At 63.5% G+C, this 9,927-nt stretch overlaps 1 long non-coding RNA gene across 1 annotated transcript; it reads left to right on the top strand.

Annotated features, from left to right (window-relative positions):
- Window positions 1-2,008: 2,008 nt before the first annotated feature.
- On the top strand, window positions 2,009-5,443 carry LOC121021227 (uncharacterized). The gene is made up of 2 exons (XR_005786459.1): window positions 2,009-2,140; window positions 2,985-5,443. It is a non-coding gene; the product is annotated as an uncharacterized LOC121021227 (long non-coding RNA).
- Window positions 5,444-9,927: the final 4,484 nt, after the last annotated feature.

The raw sequence follows: 9,927 nt of genomic DNA, 5'->3' as shown, positions 1-9,927 counted from the left end.
GAGCCGTCCCGGCCTCTACACAAAGCTGCACATCGTAAGTCGCAGGCGTCTCTCCCCCTGGCGAGACCAGGGCAAGCCAGAGAGAGGGGAAGACTGGCTTGTCCGGGTCCAGGCTGGGTCCTCGGGCGCCACCGGCGAGGGACGCGTCCCCAGTCTGTCCCGGAGAGAGCCGGAGCACGAGGGCTGAGGGGCAGGTGTGCCCCTGCGTGCAAGGCGCACACTCGCTCTCAGCTCCTCCGAACCGCAGACACGGAGCTTCTGCACAGCGAGACCCCGGATGATAGAGAGTCTGGTCCCATCCGACAGGTGGGGACACTGGGGCACCCCTGGGGGCTGACCTGCACACGCCTCTGGTCCCGTCCAGTTTCCCCACTCTTAGTCTAGAACCTTCAGACACCGACGTGGAGGCAAGGGGGAAGCACGGTGGCCACTCACGGCCACGCCGTCCGTCCGCTCAGGCTGTTGCTGTCACACGCCATGGCCTGGCCAGCCACTTCTCCCAGTTCGGGAGCCCAGAGCCCGAGATCAGGCTGCCCGCAGATTCGGTTCCTAGCAAGAGCCCTCCCCCTGGCCGGCGGAGGGTCGTCTCCTCCCCGCGTCCTCACTTGGCGGGAGAGAGCTCTGGTCCGCCCCCTATGCCTGTAAGGACACTCGTCTGACCACACCACCATCATTACTCACCCAAACCTAATCACCTCGCAAAGCCCCCCGATACCGTCACATGGAGGGTCAGGGCTTCAACGTGGAACTGAGAGTGACCCATTCAGCCCGTAGACCCATCCTTGGCTCCCCAGTACTCCTGGAGGGAAATGGGTCACCGCTGAAGAGGTGCAGACTGCCACTGTAAACTCAAGGGGGCACCAGTCACATGGTGGTCTACGGACAGACCCCTGGAGTTGTGCAGTGCACAACCTGCACAATCATCCACACTGAACCCGAGTCAGGCACACACCAATCACTTTGGGGGCCCTGTGCCTGGCGTTCTCCTCCATTAGCGGCGCCGTCACAAGCCCCAGTCAGGTAGGTCCTGATGTCATCTGTAGCTTGTAGATGATGGAATCGAGACCCAGAGAGGAGAAGGAGCTTGGCCAAGTTCAAAGGGCTAATGTGTGAACGGGGATGGGAACTCAGGCCGCCCTAGGCATCTTCTCAGCTTCATTGGCCTCCCTGTTGCGGAGCCATCCGTGGCGTGGCTCTCCAAAGCCCTTCCTTAGGACCACTCCCCCAGGAAGGCCCCAGACTACGCACCCTCCCAGGGGACAAGCAGCCACGGTCCTCCACAGGAAGGGTGTGCAGACAACCGCGGGTGACACCGATATGCACGAGTCTCCGTGCTGGGTGCCAGGCAGGCTCCAGACCTCCATTCATTCACGGCCAGGCAGGGAGGTGCCCTGAGACGTGAGGCAAGGGGGCCCAGGCAGAGGCAAGGGACGGCTTTCTGGAAAAAGACACCGACGCCGAGTTCAGGATGCCGGGTAAGAAATACACCTGCTGACAGAGGTGGGCACTCACTCTTGCTCCGGGGACAGCGGAAGCAGGGCATGTGCCCTCGAGGCGGGGGAGTCGGCTCTGCTCCGGGACGAGCGAGGTGCCCGGGACGGACGAGTGGCTGGAAGGGGGCAGGGCTGGGCTTCAGACTTGTCTCCTCGCCGTGGGTGGCGATGGGCAGTGGAGGCGGGGCTCCCGGGGGCCGGTTCTTCCAGGGGCGCCCCGGCTGAGGCAGGTGCCTCCTGGGGGTCGGGTCAGGTCCTCACCCAGGAAGACAGAGTGAAGACAGCTCCTGGGGTCCTGCCTGGAGCACGGCTGGGTGGGCCTCGTTCGAGCTTCTCTCTTGCCCGCCACATGGCTCCTCCCGCTTCCTCCGGGACCCCCGATCCTTCCAGCCCTGGCTCGGGGCACCCACGGTCCAGCAGATGAGGTCTCTGTGGCCACCGCCTGGCTGGACGGGGTGGGTGACATCTTCGCATCTTCTGCGGAGGAGGAAATGTCACCTGTGTCCAGTCCTGCCCGGGGCACATCCTTCGTAGGTGCCACCTGGGGGACACAGCCTCACAGCACATCTGTGGACACAGCTGCCCCCAACCAGTGCGGGGAGCACACACCTCACCAGGCTCCCAGCAGCTAAGGACCCACGTGGAAGGTCAGCCCCCAGGCCAGGGAGAAGGTTCCTAACACCTAACGCCCATCCCCAAGAAATTGTGCCAAAGACAGCTTTTGGCCTGAGGTGGCCTCAGAGACCGATAAGCAGAGTAGACCCTGCAGTGTGGGCCCATGTGGACCCCAGCCCCCCGCCAGCCCTTCTGGGACAGACCTGGGGTGCCCTCGGGGACTAGAGGGGGGCAAAGCCAGTAGGTCCCTGAGCACAGAGCACAGAATGTATGTACCTGCCACTTAGGAGATGCTTCCTGAATATTTGCTGAATTCAGGGCTGAGTCCTCAGGGGGCTCTGCAAGGCCCCTTCACCGATTCAGTCATTCGGCAAATATTTGTGGAGCACGTTTTGTAAGTTAAACTTCATGCTACGCACTAGGGAAACCAACCTGAAAAGAAAGAGAGAAAGGAACAGAGAAGAAGGAGGGAGGGAGGAAGGAGGGAGGGAGGGAGGGAGGGAGGAAGGAAGGAAGGAAAGGAGGGAAGGAGGAGAGGAGGGCCAGCCCCTGCCCAGGCTCCCTCCCTCTGAGCGGGGCCCAGCTTGATGGAGGGCGTGTGGCATGGGAGGCAGGCTATCACAGTCCGGCCGGGAGGTGCCGGGCAGACAGCAGCCACGGCCAGAGGAATGACTCGGGGTGGCACAGAGGGAACACAGGACCGCAAGGAGCAATGGTGGGGGTCCCAGAGGGTGGTTCCTGGGGAGGAGGGGCCAGCCAGGGCACGGAGGGGCGGGCGAGTCCCCGGGGGGGGGGGGGGGGGGCCCCCCGGGAAAGCAAACGTGGGAGACGGCGACGGGGCCGGGGCCGGCCTCGAACACGGATGTCCACCCGCAGCCCGGCCTCTCCCGGCCCTGAAAGCAGACGGAAAGAGACCCGGGTCTTTCGGGAGAACCCCCGGGGGCCGGGCAGAGTCCAGGAGGGGCTTCCAGAACCAGAGGCCACTGGCTGAGCGCCTGGCCCAGCACCTCTAGCGGCCCCGCCCGAGAGCCCCGAGTCCCGGGCCGTGTTGCACAAGTGTGGCCCGAGCCTGGGAACCCAAGGGGGCCTCGCGGCCGGGCCGGCGGGCGGAGGATGTTTGCACAGTGAGTCAGCGCAGATGTGGGGCTCTCATTACACACTCGTCCACGAAGGCAGGAGACCAGGCCTCGCGACGGCCAACGCCTCTGCTCCCTCCCGCCCGAGGGAGGCCCCGGGAGGGGGCAGGGAGGGCCCGCTGCAGACAAAGGCTGAACTGCACCGCCCGTGGCCGTGGCCCAGGGCCAGTCTGAATTAGTGAGCATCTGAAATGAAGAAAGTTGTGTTCTGTTCTAGGAACCCAAGTCTGTTTGAACAGTCGGCCGCAGATTAGGGCCCGAGGATTACCGCCAGCCTGGCGTCTTGCGCGCCTGCCTTGAGGAGCAGATATAAATAACTCGCTTTCAGAACGGGGACTGTGCGGCAGGCGAAGGTCACAATTAAAGGGACCCGAAAGTCAGCCTCCTGGTGCCGGGCACCCTGTGATCTCGGGGTCATCGGGCGGCTTTGTGGTCAAGACAAGCGCAGGGCGTGAGCGGAGGCTGGGGCTCCGAGCGGCTCGAGCCCGGTCGATCGGGCACATCACTCGGGAGCTTCAGAAACGCGTCGCCAACAGCCCTCCCGCTCCGGCTGCACCGTTTTACGAACAGGGAAAAAAAAAAAAAAAACACTCAAATTCTCCTGTGGCTAATTCATTCCAGAAGGCACCAGACTGAATATCGCTACTGTAAATAGATTTCTTCATTATCCTGGGGCATTTTTTGGCCAAAAGACTAAGGAAAAAACCAGGCAAGAGTCAGTAAGTGTCTGGGCTCCCGGCAGGCCCAGCAGGGGTGTGGGAGGGAGGCCCAGGGAGGCCGGAGCCGCGGCGCGTTCCCACCGTGGACGTGCACCTGGTCCAGTCAGGTGCGCCTGCTCGCCGGGCTCGGCCGGGGAGCACGAGGAGGGGTGCGTTCCAACGCCCCGGAGGGCCACGCTGGGTGGCGGTTCACGATCCACGCAGGATTTATTTTATGGAGGTGACCAACGATGACACGGAGAAATCCATGACACCGTAAAAGAGTGTGCTACTTAGAGTTTTCGAGAGGAGAGGTCACACCGCCCAGGGCACGTGGCAAAGCACCAGACTCCGTCTCGGGCCGGAAGGACCGGGACAGCGCGGCCCAGAGCCTGCGCTGTGGTTTCTCCGGGAAGGAACGGGCAAGGCAAGGCCCAGGGTACAAGTCACAGAGAACGCTCAGCACTGGCGTGTCGGAGTGATTCCAGCAGGCTCTGGGCCACAGGGGTGTCCCTAGCCATCTGGTCCCTGGCCCGGGTGACTTCGGGCAGGGGGAGCGCTGGCCTGTGTGTGAGAGCTGGCGAGGGAGGTGGACGCGGCTGTGGGCTCTAGACGGACTGCTTCGTAAATGAAAGGCGTGTTTGCAAGGGAGACGTCTGCTGCCTCCGGGAATTAGCTCCCCCCACAACCCAGGGAGGGACAGTCTCTCCCCAGCCGGCAAGGCCCCCAGAGATGTGGAGGTGTCATAAAATAGGGAAAATAAAGCACGCAACGAACACAGGCAGGTGGACGCTTCTCGGGTCAGAGCGCTCAGCGCAGCGGGCCCCGCCCTGCCTCGAGCCCTGGGGCCCCGGGGAGCCTCCCCCGACCCCGACATTCCCCGGGGCCTGGTCTTGGGTGCTCATCTGCCTTCACTGCCGGGCCCCAGGTGATCTCGGGGGGCATGCACGGGCTGGGGTCCCCATCCCCACCCGCCCCCCCGAGTCCGCACCTGCCTGACCTCTCTCTGACCCCGTCTGTGCCCCAGACCTCTTCATCCGTGTCATTTCTCCTGCAGTGTCTGTCTCTGGCAACGGGCGCCCTGTCCTCCCCAGGGCCCAGGCCAGAGCTGGGGCCCCACCCCGTCTCTGCCGCCCTCCTGCCCGTTCGGGGCCCCCGTCGGCCCTCTTAGGTCCACCGATCGCTTGTTGGTGAGGGTGGCGGCAGAGGGCAGCAAGGGGAGCAGCCTGCTGTTCCTCGACACAACCGACCCTGAACCCCGACTCGCCCGGAGGTTGACCGCAGTCGGGAGCAGACCCTGAGCGAGGCTCCTTGCGGACCCGGGCAGCCAGCGGTAATCCACGTCGAACCCGGTGCCGGGCAGCACCCGTCCTGGCCGTCCGGCTCTCCTCGTGCAGGGTCGGGGCTTTGCCCCCCACACCCCACGCTTTACAAACATTCTCGAACGTGATTTCCAATGGGGGGGGGCGGGGAGTCCACAGAATAAGACGCTACCACTGGCTTCCCGTGTGTGAGTCCCTGGGGGGAAACTGGAAGCCACCGAGACTCGGCGGGGCCGCGGTCCCCGGGGAAGATGGCGTGTCCGGGCAGAGGTCAGCGTCTGGGGTCTCCCGGGCAGAGGTCAGCGTCTGGGGTCTCTATGCCAGGAGGGAAGTCGAGAGGCCTGACCCCGGCCCCCGCTGAGCCCTCCTCCCGCCCACCCACACGGCTCCAGGGACCGTACCTGACCGCACTGGCTCGGCTGGCGGGCCCGGCAGCCCGGTGCGCCTGCGAGGCGGGGGTTCTGATCGGCTGGTGAACGTTCGGGATCACGGCCCGAGGGAAAGGCCAAGTGCGCACCAGCCCTGCTCTCTTGAGATCCAAGTGCTGCTCCCGCCGCACAGTCGGCTTTGCGCCACCAGCGAGAAGGGCGCCGAGGGCCCCACGCGGAGGTGGGCGGCCTGGTGACCTGATCTCCTAACCCCTCAGCTCCCCAGAGGAGCGCCACGTCCCCGGGAAGCCACGCAGGAAGCAGGGCCACGGTCCCTCCGAAGTCTCTGTGGTGCGCCCACGTGGGAACCTAGCCCAGGGCGGCACATCCACGGCAGGCCGTCCGGAACCCCGTATCCTAGCAGTGACCCCGGGGGGCCGTCTCGACCCGCGCACCCCGGGCCCGGCCCGCTGGCACGCGTCCACCTCCCCAGGGGCCCTCTCGGCACCCCGAGAAGGAGGGCACCCGAGCCACCCCAGCCCCATTACCCTCTTCCCAGAGATCTCAGGGAGATCGGCGGGGGTCGGGGGGGGGGGGGTGGATGGAAGGTGTCTCTGGGGCCAAGCGTGGCCACAGTCCAGAGAGAGCTTTGGAGTCCCCGGGGCGGCACTGGGCGGTGTTCCAGCTGGACGCCGATTCTGTCTGCCTTCGTGGCCCAAGAGGACGCCAGCCATACACAGACCTGGGAAGCAGGGGAGGCCCCAGAGTGGAAACAGGGGTCTGCACACGGCACACCCAGTGTGGCCGTGGGCTTGAAGGAGGGTGACCGCCGGGGTGTCCTCCGAGAGAGACCCGGAGACAGCTGCCCACGGCCACCCCGTGGTCCGGTCGGCGACTTGCCCCCTCGTTAGCAGCAGGCCGCCGAGAGGGCAGTTGTGGGGTTCAAAGAGAAAGTCTGGGGAGCCCCCACCCGGTGGAAGCCATTAGCGGGTATCCGCAAAAGGTCTAGAACTTTCCACCCGTGTGCTCCCCTCATACTGCCTGCTTTAGACAGTTTACACACGTGTTGTAATTATTTATCTGCCTCGCTGTCCCCTGGGCCTTCGGCCTCTGGAGAACAGGGCTGCGCACCCCCACTTGCGTCCCCCAGCTGAGGTCTGACCACGCTTCAGTCACTCTGAGGATGTTACCGAAGGGATAAGGTGCCGGGCGGAAGGGAACGGGCTCTCCGCCACAGCAGGGGCAGGACGCTCGGTCCCCGTCGGCTCCTGCTGTCCCTGGTCTGCCGGTCTTGTTACATAACGCGTCATGGGGAGTCTCTGCCCCCTGCCCCCTCTAAGGGCGACAGTGTCCTCACTTCAAATGCCATGGGTTAAAATGCACCTGAACTGAGCTACACAGAAATGGAATCACCCAAGCCGTGTTTTCAGGGGGTTTTGGTTGGTTTGTTTTATCTCCGCCTGAAGATCCGCGCCCCACCCCCCCCACCCCGCATTCTCTCTGTGGATCCACCCACGTGGCCTCATAGCAAGTGTGCTCAGTCGGACCGTGTTCTGAAATGGATGGACAGCGGGTTTCTCCAGCGTCCGGGTGCCACAAAAAAGCCACGGTTAACACAGTCGCACGTGCGTTCTGCCGCGTCTGTGCGCACGTTTCTGTCGGGGGGCGCGCCAGCGAGTGAAGCGGCCGAGTGCCCGGGCTCGCGTGTTGTTGGCTCCAGGAGATAAAGCCTCCATGGCCGCACTGGTCTGCACCTCCCCCATGGGGCACGGGCGTTCCGGGGGCTCCGCGTTCCCACCAACACACAGCTTGCCCGCCCATTGTAATTCGAGCTGTTTTGGTGCAGGGTTGGGGGAGCGGTGTTTTGTTGTGGTTGTTGAGAAAAAAGCATTTACTGGGGCACCTGGTGGCTCAGTCCGTTCGGGTCTGACTATTGGTTTCGGCTCGGGTCACGGTCTCGTGGTTTCATGCGTTCCGGCCCCGCGTCGGGCTCTGTGCTGACGGCGCGGAACCTGCTTGGGATTCTCTCTCTCTGCCCCTCCCCCACTCACACTGCCTCACTCTCTCCCCAAATAAATAAGTGAACTTTAAAAAAAATTAAAAAAATCATCCCTGAGTGAAACGCAGATAACAGAAAACTGACCCTCTGAGAGCGAACGATCCCTCGGTACCTCGCCCACCCACAGCGTCGTGCAGCCGCGAGCCCTGCCTGCTCCCAAACATCCCCCTCGCTCGGAAGCAACACCCTCATCTTCTGAGCGGTTTCCTCCCATCCTCGGCCCCCTCCCCAGCCCCGGCAGCCACCACCTGCACCGTGACTCTAGAGACGGTCTGTTCCGGGTGGTTCGCACAGAGCCACACGGGACGTGACCCCCGTGTCTGGCTTCTCTCGCTCGTGTTTGCCAGATTCGTCCATGCTGTGGCCTCAGTCAGCCCTTCCTTCCTTTTCACGGCCGAGTAGTATCCCGCGGTGTGGATGAACCGCGACTGTCTCCACTGTGACCTTCCCTTCCAGCTCCTGGGCTGCTCGTGTGGTGAGGCAGTCTGTAGACGGCTCTCAGCCTTCCCAACACCCTCTGCTCTCGAGCTCCTGATCGATCAGCTTCCCATTTTTGTCCTGGGACCGGGTCTCTTTCTCACAGATTTGGATTTGAGTCCTTCGCCAGTTACGTGTTGTAAATACCTTCCTGCACATCGTGGTTTGCACTCGGCTGATACTACCACTCACCCCTCCTATTCCCATGCTCAGGCGGAGAGACAGCTGTGGCCGTGGGGCCTGCTCCAGACGCCCGCCCGCCCCCGGGTTCTGTGCAGTCTTGAAGAGGAGACTCACCCCTCCCGCCCCCCTGGTTCCCCTGGCTCGCTTGACTGAGGGTCCCGGGAAGGCTCACCGTGGGGTCCTCTCTTAGACTTCCGTCAGCTGCCCGACCGAAGGCAGCCCAAGCCCCGGGCCCGCCAGCGGGGGACGGCCCAGAGGACCCCACCAACTCCGTGTGGCTGGATGAGCCTTTTACGCACACCTGCTCTGCACCACCGGGAAGTGGGCCACCACGGCCGGAGCATTAGCTAGCAGCATCCCAGGGGAAGATGCTGGGGTGCACACGTAGGGGTGCACGCCATCCGTCCTGGGATCATCCTGGAGGGAGAGAACAACCGTGGGTGGGTGTGGCCGGCCGAACAACGGCCCCCACGGTCCCACGTCCCGATCGCTGGCACTTGCGGCCGTCGCCTTGTGTCCCGCAGAGGTGACTGCACATTTTGAGAAGGGAGATTAGCCTGGGTGGCCCGGGGATGGGGGCGGGGGTGGGGGGCGGTATCCTCACAAGAGTCCTGATAAGAGGGAGGCAGGAGGTCAGAGTTGGAGGAGGGTCTGATGCAGGAGGCAGAGACTGGAGGAAAGGCGTTTGAAGACCGAGGAGGGGGCCACGCCCCAAGGAATGCAGACAAGCTGAGAGGCAGGGAGCAGGTCCCCCCCCCCCCATCCCGGAAGCCTCCAGAAGGAAGCCCTGGTCGTAGCCCAATGGCGCTGATTTTGGACTTCCGGCCTCCAGGACTATCAAGGGATCAAGGTGTGTTGTTCGAAGCCACCGGTCTTGTGGTCCGCGGCCCTGGGACGCTCCTGCGGTGGGGAAGGGGCAGGACAGGAGCCTAAGAGCCTCAGGAGAGAGGTGCAGTGTAGACACCCCACATAGGAGGCTGTCTAAACAGGCTCCTTGGGCCCTGCCCCAGGTGACAGTGCCCAGCTAGATGCTCTGAGCACAGAGAAAAACACGACGCTCTCTCTTGGATGGCAGGGACTCTGGCCACCATCCCGTGGGACGTATAAAGTGGGTCCACCCAAGAAACGCGCCTCATCCCAGGCTGCGCACGCGGAAAGGAGTGATTGGAGCAGCAACACCAGCGGCGACAGCTACCGCTTAGGGAGCGCCGGCTGGAGAGCAAGCACAGACGAGCCTCCCCCCACCCCCGCCCAGGACCTGCTATTCCCTCTCGCGGGTGAGTCCCCCAAGGTTACGTGGTGGACCAGGTCCTGACCCCAAAGCCATCACTTTTGACCCCGACGCTCTGCTACAGTTGTGACCCCCTAGGGTTTATTATTTAAGGTCAAACGAGGCAAAACCCACAAACACTCACTAATTCTGATTTTGCGAACCGGAGCCCTTTCCGAACAAACCCATTTCGTACGGGCAATTTGCGTCCCCAGCACCGTCGCCGAGCAAGCCTTCGGAAAGTCTGAGAGAACAGCTCTCAAAACCTCGCCTGCCCGTTGACGCGGGAGAGAGGGACAAATCCAC

Source organism: Herpailurus yagouaroundi, unplaced genomic scaffold (genome assembly GCF_014898765.1).
Source record: "Herpailurus yagouaroundi ecotype Mexico unplaced genomic scaffold, PumYag 267, whole genome shotgun sequence".
NCBI lineage: Eukaryota > Metazoa > Chordata > Mammalia > Carnivora > Felidae > Herpailurus > Herpailurus yagouaroundi.
Note: the sequence above shows the minus strand (reverse complement) of the source record. Positions and strands in the feature narration are given on the sequence as shown.